This window comes from Macrobrachium rosenbergii, chromosome 27 (genome assembly GCF_040412425.1).
Source record: "Macrobrachium rosenbergii isolate ZJJX-2024 chromosome 27, ASM4041242v1, whole genome shotgun sequence".
Taxonomy (NCBI): domain Eukaryota; kingdom Metazoa; phylum Arthropoda; class Malacostraca; order Decapoda; family Palaemonidae; genus Macrobrachium; species Macrobrachium rosenbergii.
Window position 1 is genome coordinate 12,873,914 of NC_089767.1, and position 26,630 is coordinate 12,900,543.

At 41.5% G+C, this 26,630-nt stretch overlaps 1 protein-coding gene across 8 annotated transcripts in view; it reads left to right on the forward strand.

The window, feature by feature from the left end:
* The window catches only part of LOC136853410 (zinc finger protein 665-like), a 103,250-nt gene that overhangs the window by 9,731 nt on the left and 66,889 nt on the right, over positions 1 to 26,630 (forward strand). Inside the window, exon 2 of one of the 8 annotated variants that reach the window (XM_067128910.1) lies at positions 13,970 to 14,081. The exons of the other annotated variants lie outside the window; for them this stretch is intronic. The gene's annotated coding sequence lies outside the window, so the exon portion shown is untranslated. The remainder of the gene's footprint in view (positions 1 to 13,969; positions 14,082 to 26,630) is intronic. 8 annotated transcript variants of the gene reach the window in all.

Below are 26,630 nucleotides of genomic sequence, written 5' to 3' on the forward strand. Positions count from 1 at the left end.
TCTATAACACCAAAGAAGTAGAGGAGATCCATACCATAGATCGCAATGATTATGTCAAGGGAGAAGAGATTACTCCATCTCCAATAATTGGTACAAGAGCAAATGAAACAAGAAATATACATGATAACAAATGTGGATGTAATGATTGTTTCATTGAATTGTGCAATAATGACAAAAACATTAGACAGTTTAACAAACATAAAAAATTTTATGAAATATAGAAAAAAAAGAAACCACTGATTTGAGCACCCATGAAAAAGACTGCCTGTGCATTGTGCACTCAATATATTATAAAGAAAAACAAGTAAATTTAGTGAGTAAATTATTAGAAAAAATCCACATTGATAATATAAAAATGGAAAGTAAAACTCGACTGTTATAACATAAAATTATACAATGGAACGTAAATGGCCTACAGACCAGATTACACCTAGGAGAAATACAGCGATTAGTAAAAGAATATGAACCAGTGATACTGTGTTTACATGTCAACAAAACTGTGTCAGCAATAGGTGAATACACCTTAGCATCTACTTCTTGAGAGGAAGAAGGAAATTTTGGTACAGCCATATATGTACATAAAGTATGTTATGACAAAGTACTTGTAAACATTACTGATTTACAAATATCAGGTATTAAAATCCAAATAAAAAATGATAATTATGTAATTTATAATTTAAACAGCCAACCTAACAAAAATTACGACACTGATAAACTTAAAGAATTAATTAACAATGCCAAAGAATCTACATTAATAGTAGGTGATTTTAATGCTTGCAATTACAGTCCCAATATGGGACTGTAATTGTACAAACTCAAATAGAGCAGGAAGTAAAACAGAAGAATTCATAGATTCAAACGTTATGTGCTGTATAAATGATGATGAAATTAGTGCACGTTTTTCAAAAGCACTTGGAATGTTTTCCTCAGTAGACTTAACTCTGTTTACAACAAACATAGTAGACAGATGGATTGGAACACAGTTGATGACTTGCATACCAGTGATCATTTCCCAATATTAATTTCCTTATTACAAAATAATCCTGTCAAGCACGTCCCTCAGTATAACATTTATAAAGCAGATTGAGAACTATATGAATTCCATACTAGGAATATCTCACCATTTGAGTATATACATCATAATCAAACAAATAGATTTCTTGTTGATTTCATTAAAATGCTGTTGATGAAGCAATACCAAAATCAAAATCTCATCCAACAAAACACAAAGCCCCATTGTGGTCTGAAAAACTAACAAAATTAATAAAAATAAAACACCAAATTACAAGACGATTAGATAAATTGAATAGAAAGTTCAGTAAAAAATAAATAAAACATTACCGATATTAGAAGAAAATTTACAAAAAGTGACTATATTATTATTAGAAATTGATACATTAAAACCTCTGTAAAACAAAATATCTGCAAAATTTAAAAAAAGAAGTACTGTAATTCAAGAAAGAATAATTTCATGGAGGAAATATGCATCAGATCTCTCTAATAAGACTCCCATACAAAAAATATGGGAAAAATACAGGAAAATAAATGGTACCCATGTTAAACCACCTAGACATGCCATGTCAAAAGATGGGAAAAGAATACTTGATCCAAAAGAAATAAGAACAGTAATGTAATAGGAGAAAACTTAGCAAAAGTAGTGATAAAAATTTAGATGAACACTTCCGCACAAAGAAAAATAGTATAGAATTAATGACAATAAATTTTGAAACAATAGAAGATGTAATAGAAAATTTAATATGGAAGAGTTGGAATTTGCTCTCTTTCTGCTCCTGGAGGTGACAATATTTGTTCTGAAATCATCTGCCACTAAGCACCCTTGGCAAAGTCACACTTACTAGAGTTTTATAATCACTTGTGACTTCAAAGTTTCTTTCCAGATAAATGGTATAAAGCTATAATTATTCCTATCCCCAAACCTGGAAAGGACCCCAGTAATGTAAACAATTACCAACCAGTTTCCTTAACAAGTTGTATGTGCCGATTGCTAGAGAAAATGGAACTGCTTGACTAACGTGGCACATTCGAGAAAATACAATTTTGACTCTCACGCAATTCGGGTCACAGTGTAACAGATCTACATTGGATTCTGTAACTTAGAAGACCACATACACAGAGGATTTGAATGAAAACAAATTACTATAGCCATCTTTTTTGACACTGAAAAGGCGTATGATACTATATGGAGATCTACAATATTAAAAATGTTACATAAAAACAGCATCCATGGACATTTACTCAGGTTTATCCAAACTTTCTGACAAATCGCACTTTTCAAGTGAGAATTGATAATGTATTGTCAAGTAGATTTCCACTTGAAAACGGTGTTCCACAAGGAAGTGTCCTTAGTGGCACACTGTTTACTTTAGCAATACAGTAAATGATATCAGTAAAAATCTACTTATTAGAATTAAAAGTTAACTTGTGTATGGATGGTTTTACCATATATTGTCAAGCATCTTGAATAAAACATGCAGAACGAATCATTAATAAAAGCATAATAAAAGTAGATGAATGGGCCTCATCTGTAGGCTTTCAATTTTCCATAGATAAAACTCGAGCTATTATGTTTTATAAAAATAAAAAGTAGAAAAAGGGTGAAGTAATAGATTTAAAAACCAGAAACCATAGTACTGTGTACCAGTTAGCCAAGCAGCAGAATTTTTGGGATTGAACTGGAAAGCCCACATAGCATACATGAAATCAAAATGTAAAAGAGCATTAAACCTAATTGAAAAACTATCGAACACTGCTTGGGGAGCCAATAGACATACCCTTACTGTACTGTATAAAGTAACAGTTCTGTCTATCATTGATTTTGGAAGTGAAGTGTATGGCTTGGCATCAGATGCAACACAGAAAACGTTAGACCCAGTTCATAATGAAGGCCTTAGAATATGTTTAGGAGCCTTTAGATCATCACCAAGGTCATCTTTACAAGTTGAATGCGGTGAAGTGCCTCTCTCTCTCCATAGAGAGCTAGTAACAGTGAAGAGTGCTCTGAGAATTCAGGCAAATGATTCTCCAATCAAAAAATTATTTGGATTGAGCGATGTATTTATAAAAAATCATCACCTCCTTTCCCAATTAGAGCTAGAAGATTGTTTGAGTTGCTAAATATAAATATACAATTACCTTTAATAATAAAATACCTTTTCCTTGGACAATGAATAAAATGAGAATTTGTACACTTGAAATGTTTATTAAAAAGTTATTCATATACTGTACCCCAGAACACCATAGACAACATACAGTAGAATATATAATCAGAAAAGGTCTCCATTACGGATCTAAGTCACAATACAGAGTGGGATGTGCTGCAGTATCCCAAGACAAAACTTATCAATTCTCTCTACCAGATAATGCCTCAGTATTTACAGCTGAGTTATGTGCAACAGCATCAGCCATAAAAATAATTAAAGAAGCCTCATGTAATAATTTTGCCACGTCACCCAAATATTAGCACCCACCAAGCTTGGTATACCACCCGGGTGGGAAAGGAAGTGCAGGGATGGGTCACTGGGTGACACAGGTCTTCCCCCAGAAATAGATTTTCCTTTGTCAAAATCCCTTTTCTGGGCTCGACCTGTGTCACCCAGTGAAATCGTAACAGAGAATCAGCCATACAAGAGCTTGGTGGTATGCCTCAAAGATTACTTTAATGGAGCTAAATAAAACTAAGAGAAAACTTTACTGTGATTTAATACTCTCAAATTATAAGATCAACAACAATTTAAAAACTATGAGGCACACAGTCTAAAATTATAAAATTAACCAAAACCAAGACACTTAAGGCTAACAAGATATGAATAAAAGCAGGGTATCTGCGGTACGTGTAGGAGTCAGGCTGTGAAGCAGACCTGACCTAAGGCTAGAAGCAGGGCAAGCAGGCGAGGCAGGTAGGCTAGAGAATATACCAGTAGGTAAACGAGGATTACAAACCAAAAGGACAAAGAATATACATAAACTAATCTTGAGCTGGACCAGGAGGAACAATACTTCCTGCAGCTACTGTGGAATATTTAAGAGCCTCTAGGGACTTAAGATAGTGGTGTTTAAATACTGTTGGTGATTTCCAGCCCGTATATTTTTTAAGGTCATCAAAATTCATGTTATGGAAATAGTTAGCTGAGGTGGCCACCGCTCGAATATCATGTACCCGAGGTACTGACTCCGGGTTTGCCTGTTTAATAAAATAAAGAATTTGTTGCCTGATGGCCTTTAGGGAAATATTACCTCCATTTTCCCTAACAAAAAGAGGGCCTGAAGTTCTCTTAGAAGTTCTATTTAAATAAGCTCTTAAAGTATTGACTGGGCACAAAGACAGATCCTGTGGAAGGGGAATAATCTTCCAAGGAGACCATCTATTCTGTGGATCCTCATTCTTTGCTAGAAAACTGAGGTCCGGAGACAACAGAACTTCACCTGACGGGAGGAAATCAACATGATTGGGCTCTCTAGAAAGAGCAGACAGTTCAGAAATTCTAGCTCCTGAGGCTAGACTTACTAGGAATAATGTTTTCCTTAACAGACTCAGGTATGAACATAAATCGTTATCAGTGTCTGATGCCAATTTAAGTACGTCATTTAAGTACCAGGAAACCGTGTGTGGACGGGTTGTTGGTCTAAGACGAGCACATGCTTTAGGAATTGATGAAAAATAAAGTGTCTGTAAGGTTAATATTAAAGCCATGTAAAAATAATTTTCTTAAAGCAGATTTTGTTGTAGTAATAGTACTAGTGGCCAATTCTTTCTCGAATAGTGATCTGAAGAAAGAGATCGCTAGGTTCGTGGTCATTTCATGAGCTTCAGATTCTCTCATAAACAATGCTAACTTTTTAACTGCTGAGTCATACTGTCTGAGAGTAGATTCCCTCTTATCTGATTCTATGAACAATGTATTAAGAGGGTCAATGTTAGCGTCTTTCTGTGCTGCAAATTTCATGAAGTCCATAAAGCTAGGGCATTCAGAATTCTTGAGGAAGCTGACACAGTCCGAGTTTGCACTACTTGTGTCAACCTTGGGTTGGGGATATGTTTGTGCGTGAGCTTTAACTCTAGTAGTAAAGGAAACCAACTGCTCTTCGGCCAGTTGGGTGCCACCAGTGCTACTTGACCTTTGAATGATCTGAGTTTGTGTAAAACTTTCATCAACAAATTTATTGCTGGAAACAGATAGATCCTTTGCCATCTGTTCCAGTCGATTGACATTGCATCTGTGGAATGAGCTAGAGGATCCAGATTGGGAGCAACGTAACATGGAAGCTTGTGGTTGCTCTCTGTGGCAAACAGGTCTACCTGGAGACCCGGTACCTGAAGGCAAATCCACTCGAGCGACTTCCTGTCCAAGGACCATTCCGACTCAGCGGGTTGTCCTGGACAGTGAATCTGCAATGACATTCCGAACACCTGCCAGGTGGATGGCTGACAGGTGCCAAAGATGTTTCCTTGCCAGAGAGAAAATTGCGATCATTACTTGATTGATATGGCTCGACTTGGAGCCTCCCCTGTTCAGGCAATGCACCACTACTGCACTGTCCAGCACCAGTCTGATGTGAATCTGTCTGGCTGGACGCAGTTTCTTTAATGTTAGAAATACTGCCATTGCCTCTAGAATGTTGATATGGAACTGGCGGAATACTGTCGACCATGTTCCTTGAACTTTCTTGTGTTGGGAATATCCTCCCCATCCGCTTAGGGAGGCATCCGTATGGATCACTAGTGATGGAGGGGGAAATTGAAGAGGCACTGACCTTGACAAACTCTTGACTGTCGACCATGGTCGAAGCCTCTTCCTCAATATCTGTGGAATCAGAGACAGCTTGTCTCTGCTTCTGCTGTTGGCTCGTTTCTGCCATACCCTGTTTATATCCTTCAGTTTGGCTTTTAGCAGCAAGTCTGTTACTGAAGCGAACTGAAGAGAGCCTAGAATTCTTTCCTGGGTGCGACGAGAGGCTCTTTAGTTTTTGAGGAACTGTCTGGTAGCTTTGGCTATTTCCTTCCTTTTTGCTGGCGGAAGTGACAGTGTGTGTGTGTGTATAGGTCCCACTGGATTCCCAACCACTGAAATTGAGCCGCCGGAACTAGACGGGATTTCTTTCTGTTTATTTGGAAACCCAGGTATTCCAAGAAGTTGATTACTATGTAAGTTGCTCTTCGACATTCCTTGACGTTGGATGCCCAAATTATCCAATCGTCCAGATATGCGGCCAGCATAATCCCTTGGGTCTGTAGCTCTTGGACTACTGTCTCTGCCAGTTTGGTAAAGATTGTGGGTGCTATGTTGAGCCTGAATGGCATGACTCTGAATGAGTATGCTTGTTTTCCTAGTCTGAACCCTAGGTAAGGGGAGAAGTTTCTCGCAACCGGAACGTGATAATATGCGTAGGATCTATAGAGGTGGTGACGGCCCCATGGGGAAGTAGGGTCCGTACGTGCGAGATTGTAAGCATGCAAAACTTGTCGCAGTGGATGAATAAGTTGAGACGAGACAGGTCCAGAATTACTCTTTGTTTGTCTGAGTCTTTCTTCGGGACACTGAACAGACGGCCTTGAAATTTCAAGTGTCTGACTTTCTTTATTGCCTTCTTTTGCAGAAATTCTTTTGCAAAGTCCAGTAAGTCTTTGGATGGATGTTGATGGAATCTGACTGGTGGAGGAGGCCCTTTGCTCCAGCTCCATCCCAGACCTTTTGAGATTATGCTGTGGGCCCACGGGCTGAAGGTCCAATGGTCCCTGAAGAGATATAATCTCCCGCCTACCTGAGGTGTTTCATTGAATGGGAGAGGCCTTACTTCCTCTGATTCCACGGCCTCCTCTTCCACGTGAGAGAGGTCTGGATGCTGCTCTACCTCTGTAGGCGGCTCTAGCCCTGCTTCCCCTCGCATGCCTATTGTAGCCTCGAAACCTCCCTTGGCTTTCAAACGAGGTGTTGAAAGCTGGGGACGACACAAAGGCTGGCGGAGCAGAAGCTTGCTGAGCCGGCTGCATCAGTATGAACTGCTGCTGAGGTTGTGACTTAGATGTAGAAGGCTGGCCGATCTGTGAGACCGGTACCACCTGAAGCACTGTTTGAGCCTGAGGTTTCTTTTAAAGCCCTGGAATCTCCTGAACCTTTTCCTTTCTTTAGGTTGAGGTCCGGAGGTCTCAGAGAACTTCCTCTTGAAAGGAAGGCCCCAACGAGAGCGGAGACTCTGGTTCGCTCTAGTTGCCTCCGCCATGACATTATTGACCTCATCCTCTGGAAAGAGGTTAGGTCCCCAGATAGAACTCTTCATAAGTCTATTGGGCTCATGCCTGATGGTGGCCTCTGCGAAGATGTGTTTCCTGCAGTTCTGTCTCGCTACCACAAAGTCATAAAGGTCCGATTGGAAGGAAGCCAATAACGACTTCGTGAGGACCTGAAACAGAGGTTCGTCATTATAAACCAATGCCGTTACCTCTGAGATGGTGACGGAGTGCAGGGAGCGACTCAACCTGCACTTGGCCTCAAATTCCGCTTTGAGCAGAGCCTCCGGAATTCTGGGAAGTTGCTCGCTGAATAGGGTGGAGGCACACTCGGAATCGAGTTTCCCCACCGTAAAGGTTGCCGGAGCTCCCAACCAACACTCCGAATCTCAGGGGAAGAGAAGGGAAGTAGAATCTGTCTCCCGGAGTTGAGGCATGGGCTTGCCATCTATCCCCGCCTGAAGGGTCAACTCTGTAATCTTAGTAGCGCAGGGGGTAGGGATGGTGTCACCTACGGAGAACATCGTAAAACTTCCCTTGAAGGGGGTAAGTTTCGTGTTCTCGCACTCCCAATCTGTGAGAGCGCGCATCAGGGTGGATTGAGCTTGGTCCCTTGGGAAGATGACTGTCTCTTTAGGGACCTTATCAGACCTAATCCAGGCTTCTTCCGTTAACCTAGCAAAACCTGGATAGGGAGGCACTAGGTCGGCTGGAAAGAACTCCAGTTCCTCCAGACGACGAGTGCCCAAACCCTCCCTCAATGGTCAGTGTGCCATTATGCAGGGGAGCATGCAGGGCCAGCCGCCATGGGTTTCCCTTATCAAAGGGGGCCAGTTTGGAGGCATCCGGGACAACGTGGGATTGTTGTGCTGCTCCAGATCGGATGAATCCGGAGAGCAAGTTTTCCTGGGCCTGCACCTTTTGTGCCAATGACTGCATTGACTCTCCAGAGGACTGTAAGCTTGTAACCAGGTGAGTCGAGAGAACGTTTAGCCTAGTTTCTACCTTGGAGTCGATTTTCTGCATCAGCAGATTGACAAAGGCCTCAGAGTCAAAGCTAGGCTGTGGAGACTTAGCCTTTGAATCTCTGGACCTCGACCCCTTAGAAGAGGGAGTAGCCTTACTTGAGGACGCCACCGGTTTGGGAGTCAGAGATGACCTAGAGGGAGCTGGCAGATTAGACCTTTGAGGTCTAGAGGACTTTGGTAAGTCCTTCTTTTTTAGGAATTTCACCTTGGGCATAACAGACCGAGATCTGTCACCAAGGTTAGCTGGTTTCGGAAATCCCTGGAAGGAAGAAGAAGAAGAAGAAGGTGAATTAAATAAGGTTCTATCTAAGCTAACCTCGCCTGCCTCACTTACCACCCTACCTTCTACCTGTTGGTCATCCACGCTCATGGGCTCCAGGTGGATGTTAATTGCCGCCACCTCTTCTGCCACCTCTCCACACAGGTCGTCTTGGGAGGGTTGTGTCTCTTGCCTGATCTTCTCAATGAGTGGGGCGGCCAACTCCTTCGGTAATGCGGTGGAGATCCGGGCACCAGGGTAGAGGAGATTACAGATCTCCTCCGAGAGCACGTAGGGGTTGCCGGACGCAACATTTCTCCCATATCCGCCGACCCAGGTCTTCAGGGTCGACAGCGAAGAGGCACGGATTGCTGGGTTAGACTGGAAGAGAAGGTAGGACTTACTGAAAATATTCTCCCAAATTTTCGTATGTTTCCATATGAGGCATCAATATCAAAGGGGACTAAAGGTTAGCAGACTCTCATCACTTACCGACTCATCGGACGCCAGTTCGTAGAGAGCGTAACAAATTTCACAGCCGTCCGGGTGCCAAACGGTCAGGTCCCCAACATGCACTGCACAGCTGGAGTGCGAGCGGCACACCTCGTGTCCGCACGATTGCTGGAGAACGGCCGAGCACCCTGGCTCCTGACAACGTACCATCTGTAAGTGAAATGATGGTACATGAGTATCATTAAGGCAAGACTCGCCGGACTAGGTCCAGCGGCCAGAGATTACCTTAACTTAGCTTATGGGTGATGATACATGTGAATCAACAAGGCAAAACCCCGCCGGAACTGATTCCAGCAGCAAATTCTAAAACATCGCTTAAACTACCGAATGGTTAACTTATTATATAAATGTTATAAGCAGTTACTCTATGACACTCCGTCGTGAATAGTCACTGAAATCTCATTGTGTCTCATAATATGGGGACGGTGTAACAGTGGCGGAGTAGGGGGGTCGCATATAACCCCTTCTCAAACGCCCAGGGCGGAAACCATATAATGGAAACCGCCAACAACCGTGACTCATATCCACCGGAGTGGTTAAATGGACAAAAACAACGAAAAATCAGACTAGTCCGGCGGAGAAGTGGATTCTAACATACCCTAACTGTTATTATGCATCCACGGGACAATGTTCGACGCTCCAGCTACTAACTACTAAGCAATTAGAAGCGAGCTAACGAAACACCGCCCGTATGGGAAAGGTAGTGAGTGGCGGAAACCCGGTGAATAGCGACCGGTCAGGTGGGTAGCACCCTCCGGACGCCGACTATAACCACCTTACGGGAGTGCCAAACGCAAGCGAACGGCTTTCCTCTTACGAGGACAACGCTCAGGCAACGTCACTAAATTCTAATCATTAAGGTAAAAAGACGGGGACTAGGCTACATACACGAGAATATGGAGTTAATTGAGCCTAGCCTGCCCTCCAAAAACCAAGCTTCTTGGTCTGGTCAAGAAGGCCAGGATTAATGCCACTGGTGTGGGGAGAGAAGGACCTACGTCCTAGCTCAGCCACACTCCCCAAAACTGAGACAGCTTGGTCAGGTGGTGAAATAAGAAGTGAGGATCCCCCTTGCTAAAGGAACTCGCTTGCTAGCCTAACCTCACCTTCCAAAAACCTGATGGCCTGGTCGGGAGAGCTAGGTAGCCTGAACATCGTGTAAGAGCACTGTTAAGCCTAGTCTTGGTAGGTTAGGCTAGTTAACTACCTTATATTAGAAATAAAACTACCTAGCATATGAACAACCAAAATATAAGAGATAACCACTCGTGATGTGGGGTAGCCTAGGATTAAACATATATAAATACATTATATAAATACATAGTTGACCCGACGGCAGGGAAGGTCCAGGAAATATGGGTTATTTTGGTAACGTAAGGTACCCAAAATGGCCTCCCTGACGCCGAATCGCATGCATAAAATAATCCAGGAATAGATATGTCATCCTTCTTTGTACATAACAGCTATCATCATGATCAAATAATTTACACCATCGAGAAGGAACCAGTTCGCTGGTGGAGGAAGGGGACCGATAAAAGGCTCAAATTCTATTGTCAGAAAATGGGGAGCCTAATGCTCTCGTGATACCCGATTCCTCATCTCCAACCAGTGACCTGGTAAGTTCTCCAATTAAGCTCCAAACTAAATGGAGTATAGATAAAAACTAGGAGAATATGTTCATTTATTAGATAAATTGAGATTGAAGGTCGAAAACGGGAAAGAGGCAAAACATACAGCCCACGCTCAGCTGTGACGCAGAATTGTTTACACTGGTAAACAATATTTACATACAATTCAAAAATACGATGCCTCTTGCGTTAAACAAACCAACCAGAATTAGTACTCAACTTAGATGGTGGGAAACTCTCGGTGGAAGACATGATGAGCTGCCAAAATCAGGAACACAATCACAAAAACAAAATTTCACGTGTTCTCGAGGTTGTGCTAAAATTGGAATGGCGTGGCGGTCGCGTGATGACGCCTAATGGGTGAGCGGGGAGGCAATCCTTAGTACGGCACACCCAAATTTGGGACTTTGAGAATAGAGAGGTCTATTGGACGAAGACCTGTGATAGTGGAGTCCACTCACCCCTAGTGCATACCGACACCATTATGGTGAGCGATCCGGGGGTAGTAACCCCAGCATTATGGATAGCTTTTTCTCTGGTATATTTAGCAATAGTTATACCTAGAAATGAGTGCTATTGGAACCATTTCACTGGGTGACACAGGTCCTCCCCCAGAAATAGATTCTTCCTTTGTCAAAATCCCTTTTATAGCGACTCCAGAAGCGCTGTAGAAGCCAGTCAAAGGTACAATCTAAAAAATAATATTGTACAACAAATTAAGTTTTCACTCCATAAACTGTATAATAATGGAAAAAATATTGAAATATGTTTGATCCCTACCCATATAGGGATTAAAGGAAATGAAGAGGCCGATAAAGCAGCTAAAGAATCAGTCCATGTGACAAGAGCGAATGTAAACATCCCCAATAGTGACTATATAAGATATATAAAAACAATCATTGTAAGTAAATGGCAAAATATGTGGAATGAAGAACCTGAAAATAATAAATTAAAACAGATAAAATCTGTTGGGAAATGGAGTTCATCATTTGAGAGAGAGAGAGAGAGACACAAGTAATTCTGACGCGTCTTCGAATAGGCCATACTTGTTTGACACATGGACACTTAATGAGCAGTCCACCTGGCCCTCCTCCCAAATGCCCAGATTGCAAAGTGTTGATAACAGTCAAGCATGTATTGTGTGAATGTCTTAAATGTAACCTGCTGTGATTATCAAATTTTGGAAGTAGATCATTGAAGGAAATTTTGTCAGAATCTACATTTTCAGTAATACCAATTTTAATGTTCATGAGCTGTTATTTAATTGATAAAATATAAAAATAAGTAAATAATAAAAATACTAAAACCCCTGGGGCATCTAATGAATTTTAAAACAACTAAGTTTGAAAATGTTATTTAACTTATTCTGAATTTTAATACACATTTTTAGTGAATATATATGAAAACATGAGTATACAGTAACTGTACTTATTGTGTGAGTGTGTTCCAGTATGAGAGCGTATGCTTTGTGCAGTTTATAATTTCATCTCCATTCATTCACCACCATACCGAATGACCTACATTATTCGGTCCCAGTGCTAGGCCTCTGGCCTAGACCTGACATTTCATCCAAATCCTTTGGGCCAGCCCTATGAGAGCTGATAGTCAACTCAGTGGTCTGGTTAAACTGTTTTAATAATAATTGGCATAGTCTATTGCATTCACCTTCTGCATCTGTGGTTCTAATAATTGGCATAGTCTATTGCATTCACCTTCTGCATCTGTGGTTCTTTCCTTCCAGTTTACTGAGTAGATTTAGCCTCCAGTTATAATGCATAACTTATGATAATGGTACTCAGATTGTTGTGTGTTTTTCATTTTTTCCACGATGATGGGAATGTTTATAAGTTACAAGTAGAGCTATTTTTCAAATTTATTTTTCATAGCTTTCAATATTTCTTATTTTGTCTAATTTACAGTCAGCTTTTACTCCATAACACTGAAGCACATATTAGTAGAATGTCCCAAATGTGTAGATGAGAGAAGGGAACATCTTTCAGGTACTTTAGATATCTTAGATAATAGAGAGAGTGCTTGTCTCGGTTCGAGGTAGCCATGGATAATGATAAGCGCAGAGCTTATTTTAAATGCAAGAGCTAAGGGAAAGCTAATTATGTTTGAGAAATAATCTTTCCAGTCTTTTAGCTGTAGAGGTCAGTTGTAGCTCAAGGAATTTTTGGTCAAATCCTAATGTTAAGACCCTGGTTTGTTCCACACATGAACAAATGAAAAATTTTAAAATTAATTTGTATTTTTCATAGCTAACAAACCTACAGTCTTAACATTTACTGCCCGCCTCTAGCCACCCCTCTTTTAGTTAACCCTGGGCTGGAATGAAACTAAATACATCTCGGGTTTGGAGATTAGGTCGTTGCCCGCTTCCTCCCTCATCCCCGTGACTGGTGCCAGATGCCGCCAGTTTCTTGCATAAACAGTTCCTATTGTTTTTTTACCAGTTTCCAGCTGGTGCAAGAGGATTTATACTAGTGTTAAGACCGCAGGTTTATTAGCTATGAAAAATACAAGTTAATTAAAAATTTGTTAGTTTTTTATATTATCTAGAGTCTGTCCTTGTCTGTGGCTTGTCCCAAGTTAATAAGGAATGATAGCAACAAGAAATGCTAATTGTTTGTAATCCCTATTCATAAAGAGGTATGATTTTGAAGGAAATAAATGTATGGTCTGGGGCATAGCCAAAATCTAGTGTACCATATGCATTATTAAAAGAAAAAAGTAGAATGGTAATTGCTACAGCTGAGGTACATGTTATCAGCAGTAATTCAGGTATTTCAGGAACTACATTAAAGCATAATAACTGTGGATCTTGAGGACGTGTATAAAGTTTGATAATAGAAATACCCGAGGTTCTTCAATGTGCTGTTCTCCACTAAAGAGCCAAACATTCAAGGGTTCTTATACTTGCAAGAACACTTCACTTCATGACAGAGACATAATTGTCATCTATAGATGGCCACTCAGGCTTCCGTGGAAAAGAGGTAATCTAAGGATCAATAAGTGATCTCACTATGCCTCAGATAATTGTGGTACATTAGTCTTTTATAAACCAACAGGCAGCTCTGAGAAATACACAGCCATGAATTGGGGTTTGCACCATGCAGCATCTTCACTTGAAGATTCTACTTCTGGCTATGGCTATGTAACCATCTGTTCAGAGGTACATCTGTGTGACTTGTAAGATGGCAACCAGATTCAGGTTCATTACTCATTCAGGATAGCTTGTTTGGCAGGGTAAGAGGAGGTTCTTTTTATCATGCAGACACTATTCTTGTTTCAGAATGATAGACCAAGGAAGAAGGTCCAGGATGCCAAGAAGGCCTGATGAAGGGTGTGCTGGCATTCTCCCACCTAATCCTGGAAGGAAACAGACATTTCTCCTCTCTCATCAAGTGAGCTGGTCACAGCTAGAGTCTGATTATAACTTTTGATGTTCATGATGATATAAATACAGTATACGTATGGTTTTCTTTGTAGAGGAACATCAGTGTATTTAGAAGCTCAGCAACCTTGACTCCTATTTACAAGGTGTAGATGGAAGCGCTGTCAGTGATGAATATGGTTATTTAAGTATATTAGAGAAATACTGTACTTTATTTGTGCCAGGGGCAAGGTAAGATTTCTTCAGTCAGTCTACACATTTTAGAATGGGTTGAAATTATAATATGACATAATTACATGTAATATTGACAGAAAAGAAGCAAATCAACCCAGTTCCCAGATTTGTCATGGTTTGAAGGAATTAGATGCAGACAGTTAAAAACTTGAAGCAAAATAAACCATTAAAAAGGGATCACCATTCGAAAGAATCACCAGCAGTGTGAATAGATGCTGCACAAACATGACTGAATCCCTGAAGGCCACCCTATATAAACTGCTATATATTAGCATAAACATGCTGTGCAGTATGTATGCACATATAGCATATACTGTATGTAGTATACTGTATATGCAGTACAATGGACCCCTGCCTATTCACAGTTCCAGATTCAGGGCTTCACCTATTCGCGGGTTCTTCTGTGGAACGTATATACACTCGCGGAAAATTCGCCTGTTCGCGGTATTTTTAATAGAGAAATATAAACTAATTACTGTATTTTCATATAATTTTTGTGACTGCACTTTTTGTGATAAAACTATTAAAATGCTCAGATATAAGCATTTTTAGAGGGTTCTTTTGGTGCTTGAACTATCAAAATAGGCAGTTAAAAGCATTATTAGAGGGGTGTCAAGTATTCGCTGATTTTAGCTATTCTTGGGGGTTTGTGGTACGCATCCCCCGCAAATACTGGGTGTCAACTGAAGTTGTTTTTGCAAGAGCCATTGCTCGCCCATTTTCTCTCTGAATGTACCTTGTCCACCATTATCTTTTGTTATCTAACAACTCCACAGCATGAACAAGCCAGGAATGTTTTATCTTTTCTTTATCTGCATCTTTTACCACTTTTATGTGGGGTTGATATCTCTGATGGCTTTTCTCCACCTGGCGCAGTCAAACACATTGTACTTTGACAATTGTTTGTCTCTCAGATCTTCTTTAACATCCATCCACCTTCGCTTCAGTCTTCCTCTCGCTTTCCCAAGAGGCCTCCATGTGCATCACTCTCCTCCCTATGTATGTCTCATCTGTTCTCGTCTCATGGCCATACCACTACAGTCTTCTTTCCTGGCCTTATTTGACAGTTCTATGACTTTGGTAGTTTCTCTTATTCTTTCATTCTTGATCCTGTCCATTTTTGTCACTCCACACATATATCTAAGCATTTTCATTTCTATCACATCCAATTTTGTGCTCTCTTTACCGGCCATGTTTTTGCTTCATGTATCAAAGCTGGTCTCACTACTGTCTTACACACTCTTCGTGTACCTTTATGTTGATTCAGGGGGCACACAAGACACCTGGCACTTTCTCCAGTTTTTCCATCCAACCTGCACTCTGTATGTTGTTTCTACATCCAAATTTCCATCACCAGTTACTGTTGGACAAAATACATAAATTTTTCTACTTGGTTCAACCTTGTTCCTTCCATACTTATATAAAGACTTAAATATCCTTGCTTGGATCATTGTGCTTTATTTTTGAAAAGGCTGTTCAGACACCAGTGGCATTGATTAGGTTAAATAAAGGCTTTCAGTGTACTTAATAACCTAACTCATACTTCCACTTCTAACTTAGATTCACTTCAGCTCTCAGGTTACCATGCCATGCTTCTTCATTTATTTTTCTTTGGCATTGTTCTTGTGAGTTTCTAGTTTTAGTTTGTTTGCGTCCTTCACAGTTCCTTAGGTAACTTGAGAAAGTTGTGGACTTCAGGGTCATTTAAGTTGATGTGAAATTCTCTGCTGCTCTTTCTTTGTCAAATGATTTGACCTTCCACTATTCCAAATTGTGCATAGCAATTAGCAGTTAATGAATTTCATTAACATAGTCACTTTTTGCTGTAACTGAGCTTGATTTGGGAGTATTGCCTGTTTTGCCTCTCCCACATGAAGAATTTGTGATTTGAGCTAAATTGTTATGAGAATGCCATTAGGAAAGGAATTTACTGTATTTTGATATGAGCTAATTTATTATAAGCGTGCCCGTAGTAGGAGTTTTGTTTTGGTTGTGGCTCTAAACATTAATGCTTGTGGGTAAAACAGAAACGTACTCAGGCAGCAGGCTGTACAGTATTTTCTGTTGAATAGTTAGTATTTTCATATAAATAAAAAACCATTTTACATTGCTTATGCCCAAATGCTAAGTAAGGGCTGTTATATAATTCTGATTAGTTACTAAAATAAGTGAAGTGAGGTGAAGCAGTGAATGAGACCTCAGTAGTGAATGCTATTTTTGCTGTCCTTCCACCTTACTTATTATAATTATTATTGAAGCATTGTAGGTGCTCTTTTCAAGTTTTTCCTCTTTTCTAACTTTTTTTTTTCTCTTCAGTAAAGTTACCAGTTTATGATAATACATTTTGGAAAGAAAAATAAACGATGCATCATGAGTGTACCTAGCATAAAATGAGATACAACGCATGTTTCAGTGAAACTTGCCAAACATTTATCTAGTTATACCTGTACTGACATGACGAAGAAAGTTTGGTTGGTATGCTGCCTGTTTTTTACTTGCAGGTCAGTCAAACCAAGTTTGCCTTATTGGTCTAAAAGTAGTGGATTGGGCAACTTTTTATGACTGTATGCTGCCAAAATTCAAAATAAGCTACTTTGCACTTTAAGCTATTTTGAATTTTTTATGGGTTCTTTTAAGGAGTGGGCTTCTTCTACTTTTATGCTTGGCCAGTTCCTCTTTCCTCGTCCCATACCCATTCTGTATTGTTATAATAATAATGCATCAGAAGAACTACCATCTAGTATTCCTTGGCTCTAGGGAAGAGTAGGAAGCTCTCTTTTCTGTTGGAGTTTTCAGGTATTACCTGAGCATGATTGGGAAGCACGGAGCCATTCATAACCTATATTGTTCTGACAAGGACCCTTTTTTTGCCCTCTATGAACACATTGTTCTTCTTCATGTATGGACTTGGTCTATGGGACCATTCTTAGTTTCAGGAGAGCATTGGGCCTACTTTTAAGTGAAAGCTAAAGACATCAGAACAACTTCTACCTCATTAGTCTTCATGCATATACGCCCCCTACATCCATCCTACAATTGATCTACTGGAAGTGTAACTGATTTTCGCTCCTCACCTCTTCAGAAAAATTTAAGCAGTATTAAAATCTTTTGCTGTACCTTGTGATTATTAGTAACTGGCTTGGCATCATGGAAGGAAGCTTAGGGTTTTCTCCTACTATCTCTTCACCTTGTAGTAAGGTGCCGAGTTTTGTGGGGAGGGGGGGGTGTACAATGTACCTGGAGCATCCACCACTCTCAGTGGATGGGTCATGGTCTTTATTTTAGTGCAGGTGACAGTGTTATCTGGTTGTTTTATTGTAGCACACCCAGGACAAGGGCACTTTTTGAAGTTTTGCTAGCCTTCGATTAACTCCTTTGCTGCAAAACTACCAATTAAGCTTTGCTAGCCGTCTGACTTCTCCTTCGCTACAAAACTCCCACTTAAGCAGCAGACGCTCTTGGCTATACCACCATGTTGCTGCAGGTTAAGTTGATGCAGTTTTCCACTGCAGGATCTCTTAACTAATAAGAAACAACTAGCATTGTTTTCAGTGCTAGCAACTTTTTCTATTTCAAATTCATTACATGTCTTAATGTTTTGGAGTAGAATATGTCCACGCATCCCACCTTCTGCCAGTGTGGGAAACAGCTATGGTATTACTTGGTAAGTTACTTAAATAAAAATTACATTTTTATGGTAAAATAAAGTTTTATATATACATACCAAGTAATTACATGCTCAGAGCCCTCCCTCCTCCCCTCTCATGGACATCAGGGCATAAATGAATTGAGCTCTTTCGCTTTGTTGTTCCCTATCATTCCCCGATAGTGGGCAGGGCTGTTGCCAACATAAAAACAACAGAAGCCCTGGTGCAGCTTTTAAATATTGAGCTGTGGCACGAGTGGAAATAATAGCAATGTAATTACAATAAACCCCCCTTATTCGCAGTCTCACGATTCGTGGACTCACCTATTTGCGGATTTGTCTATGGAACATATATACACATTATTCGCTGAAAATTCGCCCATTCACGGTATTTTTCACTGAGAAAATTTCAGTAATTACTGTATTTTCATCTCATTTTCATGACTAAATGCACTTTTTGTGATAAAACTATTAAAATACTCAGGTAATGCTCAAGTTACGATAATTCACCTTACGATAATTCGATATTGCAGTGGGGTATGTAATTAATACTGATAGACAGTATTTATAAAATATTTTAAAATTTTGCACAGGCACTGGCAGCAGCGTAATCAGCAGTGAGAGAGACCAAATTACAATGGACAACTTTTCCTCCATCTCTTTATCCCATCTTCTAGTTAAAAAATTAAAAGAGAATGATAAAAGTATTGTTAGTAACGTTATACTCTTGCGTAAATGCATACAGCCATAAACAACTGACCTAGAAACTTTTGTTTTGCTTATAACCAAATAGGATGACAACAGCCATTTACCTGGTATTTCAACCATCGTACAGTAATAAACAATTACCGTAGGTTATAGCACAAATGATGTTAAGTAGCATAGGACTGATATATTTTTATGTTCTACCCTTATTCGGTATGGATAAAAGATCGTCAAGGGAATATACTGCTAAATTTAGGCTGCAAGTTGTAGCTGAAGCTGAGAAGACAAATGTTCAAGCTGCTAATGACTATACTGTAAATTATCATGCATTGGCAACATGGATGAAACTCGATTGTAATTGAAATTGGGGAGAAAGTATTTTAATCAAGTGAAAATAGTGAACAGAATCTTGAATTTTTTTTTACACAAAACAAATGCCCCCAAAACGGCCATCGTCATCTAATAACGAAAATAATAGATAAATTAATTTCGCAACGAGATGTATTTCAGTTATATATCAATTTAAAAACACTTCATTTTCCGCGGTGATAACTCCGAGGGTAGCTTCTATCTCTTTCATTCTCCCTCCTTCTTCATCTTCTTCCGTCCCTCCGCAAGCGGTTTCGTTCGTGCATCCTCCCCCAGGGTTTAGCAGTGTGGGTTTGGCTACTCTCACTCTTCTTCCCCATGGTAATAATGGTTAATCTGCTTAGGGTTTTTTGGTTCAGCCTTCTCTTCCCGGTGAGTTCAACTATGCGGATTCAGCTCCGGGTACCCGATTAGATGTGGGTGCTCAGCATTCTGGTTAGGGTGATCCGCTTGTCGACTCTTCGTCGTTGTCCGGGCTTCGTTCAGTTCCTCCTCCTTCGTCGGTCTTAGACCATTCGGACATTGCGGAACAGGATTCTTATCCGGAGGTGCAGGAGATTCTGGCAGACTTAGACTATGTCACTTCTTTGCACCCTCAAACAAGAGCTCCGGACCTCCCGATTTCGTCAATTCAGTCTTTTTTTTTTTCTTTTTTGAGGCCTTTTATGCCACTAAGCCAGCTCCTGCCTCTTTTTCGTGTTGGCTGGTTTGGTTCGATCGGGTTAGACAGGCTTTGGAGGAGGCAGACGGTCGTTTAGTGTCAGTAGTAGCTTCTAATAGGACTCTTCTCTTCTCTCTCCGTGTAAGATGATTTATGCAGTTTGAGGTAACCCTTCAGCAGGTGTCAGGTTGCCATTCAACGAATGGGTTGAGGCAATCCTGTCTAGGTCTCCGGCGTCGTCTCGGCTCATAGGGACTTCTCTTAGGGAAGCGGGTGCTTGGAGGATGTGTTATGCCATCAGATTGAGGCTCTTGCACACTCTCTCTGGATGCTGTCAGGTTTACTGTAATGGGGTTCTAAAAGAGTGATGGCTATGTCCCTTTGGATCTGTGGCTGCTTGCAGCGTAATAAATTTATCTCAAGGGGTCTGGCTCACTAGGTGAATACTTTGGCTTTGTCTATGACATTTGGAGCAGGAAAGTCGAAATTTCTATCTTGGTCATCTTCCCCTTCCGTATCTGGACGTTCATAAGAGGGATTGCTTAGAACACCTTAGCCTTAGCTAATTCTTTGTTCAAGGATGATGACGTAGCCAGTATGACGAACATGGTTGCTTCTAACTCATGTCTCTGGTGTCGGCAATTATGCATCGTCGAGGGTACAGAGTGTTGAGGTATCTAGATGACTGGTTGATCCTTGCCTCCTCTCTAGAGGAGCTAATAAGAGCAAGGGAATTCTTATGGAATCTTTAACCTATTCAGGTAGGAGGATTCTCTCTCTTCCTTTGAGGGTTTTCCCAACCCTGGAGAGGATCCAGTCAGTCCTTCAGCAGGTAGAAGGGTTCCTGTCCAACAGGGAACGGCCGGTACCAGCTTGGAGAAGCCTCTTAGGGAGAATGTCTCTCTCACTTTTAATTCCAGGGTCTCGTCTCCGGATGCGCTCTCTTCAGGTATGTCTCAGGAATCGCTGGGACTTCCGCAACGAGAATGCAGTTATAGTCAGGAGCGATTCTTGCCTGCTGGATTGTCTGTGGTAGTCAGAAGAAGTGCATCTGACACTGGGAAGGTCTATCGACCCCTCTTCCCGACGTTTGTCTGTACACAGATGCCTCAGATCAGGGTTGGGGAACAACCTTGGAGGACCCAGGCCTTGGGCCTCTGGGGGGCTTGGGAATGAGAGGAGTCAAAAAATCTTCAGGAAATCAAGGCTGTAAAGGAAGCCCTCAGTTGTTTTCAGTCCTAGTGCGCAACAGAGTAGTGGCTATGTTTAGCGACAGCGTAATTGTCGTGTCATATCTGAAGAACTCGGGGGGCGGGGAACAGGCTCAACAGAACAACTTAATACTATAGCACAGAGTCCTGAGAGGGTGTAAAGAACGAAAAGTGTCTCTTCTTTCCCAATTTATATCGGGGAGTCTCAACGTACTGGCCGATTTGCTAAGTCACTCCCATCAGGTATTGGTGGGGGGAGAGTGGACTTTGGCTCTGGAAGTAATAGGTCAGGTTCTCCGGAAGTGGCCAGCAACTGTGGACTTATTCGTTATGTGATTAAATCATTGTCTTCTGGTTTATTTCTGACCAGTGGTGGTCGCCATGTCGATAGGCACCGATGTGATATTACAAATTGGAATCACATGCAGGTGTATGCTTTCCTCCATCCGGTCTCATTCATCAGGTAATAAGGAAATTGCGGGAGAGTGTCAAGACGTCTATGACTCTAATAGCTCCCTGCTCACCCTGACCCGCTTGGCTTCCGGAACTCCTAGAGCTCCTTATGGAAGTTCCGATGTCCCTGCCCATGCGAAAGTTCTTCTCAGACAACTGCACTCTCACTGTTATCATCCAAACCCTCGCGTGCTGTACCTAGTTGCAGGACGACTGCAGAGAGAGCAGCTAGACAGTCCGGACTCCCTAAAGCGGTGGCTAGACAGCTTTCTTTCAGCTTGAGAATGTCAACCCGTAAGCCTTACCAGATTCAGCTGGACAAGGTATAGAAGTTAGTGTCGTAAGGAAGGTCATTCGATCTCTAGACCTTCCTTAGCCAAAATAGCTGATTTTCTTTTATTCCTTCGGAAAGTCAAGGGTCTTTCATATTTGGCTATTGCTGACTACCGCTCAACGATTAGTAGTACAATTAGTTTCCACCTTCCATAAATCTCTAGTAGTAAGATGATCGATGATTTATTACGTTCTTTTAAGACTGAATGTCCTATCTTGCCGACTCGGGCCCCTCCGTGGGACTTGTCGGAAGTATTTCAATATTTTGGGTTCCTATGCGAGAAATTATACATATTTGTCTTTCTTCTGGAATTTGTGGCAAAGACAGAGTCGGAGGTTAAAACTCTGCCTTGTTTGTTTAAAGTTCTTTATCTGAAAGTGTTCGTTACTGGCAATCCAGCGGAGATGTCTTTATGTCCGGTGCGAGCATTAAAGTGTATTTATCAAAGGTTTAGAAACTCCGTCCGCTTCCGTGTACACTTCTTGTCTCTCTGCGGAATCCTTCCCCTCCGCTGTCAAAGAATGCAATTAGTTACTTTTGGAGGGAGGTGATTTCCCAGGCTTCTCAGGGTGGTTCTTCGTTGTCTTCAACTCTGTATTTCCCTGTCCGCACAGTATTCGGAGTATGTCCACTTCATCTTCCTTTCTAAGGAATTATTCAGTGCCTTCTATTCTGGAGGCAGCTACTTGGAAGTCCATCTCAGTGTTTACTTCCTTTACTTAAGAGACGTTCGATTCGCCTCATTGCGTGTAGCAGCAAAGTCTACTATCTAGGGTGCGTTCATTTAGTTGAGGTGGTATTCGCTTAGTGCGGAGGTTTGGAGGGTTATTCTCTTAGTCCACATGTAGCGGCGAAGTACCGATATTAAAAGGAACTTTACAAAAAATGACTATTATTTTTAGAAATTGATACATTAAAACCTATTTATAACAATTTATCTGCAAGATTTAAAAGAGAAATAGTTCAAGGAGGAATCATTTCGTTGAGGAAATATGTATCAGATCTCTCTAATAATACTCCCATACAAAAAATATGGGAAAAATTCAGAAAAATAAGTGGTACCCATGTTAAACCACCTAGAGATGCCAATAAAAGATGGGAAAAGAATACTTGATCCCAAAGAAATAAGTACTGTAATGTAATAAGAGAAAATTTAGCAAAAGTAAGTAGTGACAAAAATATGGATGAGCATTTCCGCACAAAGAAAAATAGCATAGAATTAATAACAATAAATATTGCAATACACCCCCTGAACACCTGAATTAGCCCTGAGCATGGAGTGGGGTATGCTGCAGTGTCCCAAGACAAAACTTATCAATTCTCTCTACCCAATAATGCTTCAATATTCACAGCAGGATTTTGTGCAATTGCCTCAGATATAAAAATAATTAAAGAAACATCATTCAATAATTTTGTGATTTTTAGTGACTCAAGAAGCGCTATAGAAGCTATTCAGAGTTACCAATAAAAAGATAATAATGTACAACAAATTAAATGATTTCCTCATAAATTATATAATAATGAAAAAATGTAGAAATGTGGGTAGGGATCAAAGGAAATGAAGAGGTAGATAAAGCCGCCAAAAAAGCAACCCAAATGACAAGATCAAATGTGAATATCCCTGTTTCTGATTATGTAACACACATAAAGGTGGGTATCATAAACAAATGGCAATACATATGGAATGAAGAACTTGAAAATAATAAATTAAAACAAATAAAACCTAACATTGAAAAATGGAGCTCATCATATCAGAGAGAAAGAGACATGTACAAGTAATTCTAACACGTCTCAGAATAGGCCATCCTCGTCTAACACATGAACACTTAATGAGCAGCCAATGTGGTCTGCCTCCAGAGTGCTCAGAGTGCAAGGTGATGGTAATGGTCAAACATGTATATATTGTGTGAGTGTCCAAAGTATGACCAACAGCGACTGTCAACTTTTGGAAATAAATCAATAAATGAAATTTTGTCAGAATCTTTTACATTTTCAGTCATTCCGATTTTGTTGTTCATGAGGAACTGTGGTTTGATAGATAAAATATAAAAATAAGTAAATAATAAAAGCACGAAAACAGAATTTGTAGAATTGAAATTTAAATTTGTTTAAAATATTACTTATGAATTTTAATACACTTTTTTATTATGGAAGCATGAGTAAATATATTTTTTGTGTATATGTTACAGTATGTGAACGTGTGCCTATGTGGTATTTTATCCTAATGCTTCGGGCCAGGCCTATAAGAGCTGAAAGTCAGCTCAGTAGTCTGGTTAAACTACTTTAATACTACTTTTTGTACATGCAACTTACCCGTCAGATATATACTTAGCTATAGTCTCCGACGTACCCGACAGAATTTCAAAACTCGCGGCACACGCACAGGTAGGTCAGGTGATCTACCATACCCGCCGCTGGATGGCGGGAATAGGAACCATTCCCGTTTTCTAATCAGATTTTCTCTGTCGCTGGTTCCAGCAACATCTGTTGTTGGTTGCTCCTGCTTTGATTTTCGTTTCTCGCTTGCTGAGGATCTGTTTTGGCCTGATTTTGGTGACGTATTGGATCTTTGGTTTGGCATACGCTTTTGTGGACTGTTTTTTGGATTTGCTTTTTGGATTGTTCATTAAGATGTCTGATGTTAATGTTTCGCCTGTGTTCCGTGTGTGTGCTAGGCAAGAGTGTAAGGTGAGGTTGCCGAAAGCTTCGGTAGACCCTCACACTGTATGTATGAGGTGTAGGGGGAATGATTGTTCTTCGGACAATAGGTGCAAGGAGTGTGAGAAGTTGTCTGGTCAAGAATGGAAGGTTTTGACTTCTTATTTGAAGAAGCTCGAAAAGGATAGAGTTAGGAAGGCTTCCTCCAGAAGCTCGAGTAGGTCTCGCTCTACTGAGCACGAAGTAGAGATTAACACAGTAGACTCTCCTAATCCTTTGGTTTCAGCCCCTTCTCCCTTCATCGAACCTGTGGATTCGTCCTCTGAAATGGCTGCGATGAAGGCAGAACTTCTTCAGATGAAATCGCAACTGCGTGCGATGAAGGAAGGTAAGAGTGATAGTGATATGTGCAGTGTCCCCAGTGCAGTGGAGGGGGCGTCTGATCGGCTCCGCATTGCTCCTAGGCCTAGACCTCTTCCAAACTCCCAGGACCAGTGGAGGAGGAATGTCGAAAGCCGCAGGGAGGATGTAGAGCATCCCCAACGATCAGGCGTCCCTTCGGCAGATCCTGTAGTTGCGTCCCAGGCTGCCTTGGATCGCCATAGGAAAGGCATCCTGAAGAAGTGTTTCTCGTCGTCTGACGCGTCTTCTCCGAGGCGCGGTTGGAGTTCGGCTGAGGAGTCGCGCCCTCTGGAGAGATCCTGGAAGGCTCCTAGAGTAGAGCTTTTGGACTCGAGCCCTGAGCGCTTCCCGGAGGATTCTCCTATAGTCAGGAAGAGAGTTCGTAGATCTCCCTCCTCCTCTCCAGCAGGAGTTAAGGATTCGACGAAGAAGATTTTGATCGGCCTCCAGGAGCAGCTATCAGCACTTGTTGGATCTCTTGCAAAGGATACCTCTTCTCGTAGGAAGGATGACTTTCTTCCTATTAAGAGTTCCAGGAAGCTCTCTTCTTCGACTCGTCGCTCTTCTCCTGCCAAGCTTCCTTCTAGTAGCAAGTTTTCTTCTTCTCGAAGACGCTCTTCGCCGAGCAGGCGCCTGTCTCCCAGCAGGCGCACTTCTTCCAGGCGCTCATCATCGGAGGGAAGCGCCTCTCCTTCCAGGCGCACTTCGCCTCGCAGTACTTCTCCTTTGGACAGGCGCTCGTCGTCTTCCAAGCTCCCTCCTTCCAGCAGACACCGCTCTCCTGCCAAGCGTCCTCGCTCTAGGGCCCCCTCTCCTGGAAGGCTCTCATCAGTGGACAGGACCCCCTCTCCTGTCAGGCGCCCGTCCGGTGTCAGGCGCCATTCTCCTGGCAGGCGCTCTTTGTTGGACAGGAGTGCTTCTCCATCCAGGCTCGCTTCTCCTGATAGGCGCTCCTCTTCTTTTAAGCCTTCCTCTCCGCCTGCTGCATTGGAGGAAGTATCAGAGGAAGAATCTCCTAAGGACGCTGGAGTTTCAGATTACAAACGGTTGGCTTCGGTTCTGATTCAGGAGTTTGGAGATTCTCTTTGTCATGCTGCCCCTCCTTCTCCGGGATCTTTATGGGACAGCACCAAGTCAGCAAGACCCTCTTCGTTCATCAAGATGCGCCCAACGATCTCGATGAGGAAAGCCTTTAAAGGAGTCGGAGAATGGATGCAATCTAAGAAGGAAGCAAGCAAGATGGTTTTCTCTTTTCCTCCTTTGAAACTTTTGGGAAAGTCAGGAATGTGGTATGAGACCAAGGAGCCTATGGGGTTGGGGCTCCCCACATCAGCAGACATGAGATTTTTCTAATCTGGTAGACTCCTCCAGGAGACTTTCTCTTTCATCAGCGAAGGCGACTTGGGGAATGAGCGAAATGGACCATCTCCTCAAGGGTCTTTTTAGAGTTGTGGAAGTTTTCAACTTTATGGATTGGTCTCTTGGAGCTTTGGCCAACAGGACTCGAGACCCTGAATTCCTGTGTATGGATGACTTTGTGAGTGTTTTGTCTTGTTTGGACAAAGCCGTGAGGGACGGTTCCGCGGAAGTCGCTGCCTTATTCGGAGCTGGTATACTCAAGAAGAGGTCAGTATTCAGCTCTTTCCTCACCAAGTCCGTGTCTCCTCTTCAGAGATCCTCTCTTCTGTTTGCTCCTCTTTCTCCCCACCTTTTTCCTCAAAGTTTGGTGAAGGAGATTTCTCGCTCGTTATCAGAAAAGGCGACACAGGATCTTTTGGCCCAGTCATCGAAGAGGATCAGACCTGCTGTTCCTTTCGCCAAGAAGGAGAAGGCTCCCTTTCAGGAGCCCTTTCGAGGTGGTCCTTCGTCTAGATCCTCCTTCAGAA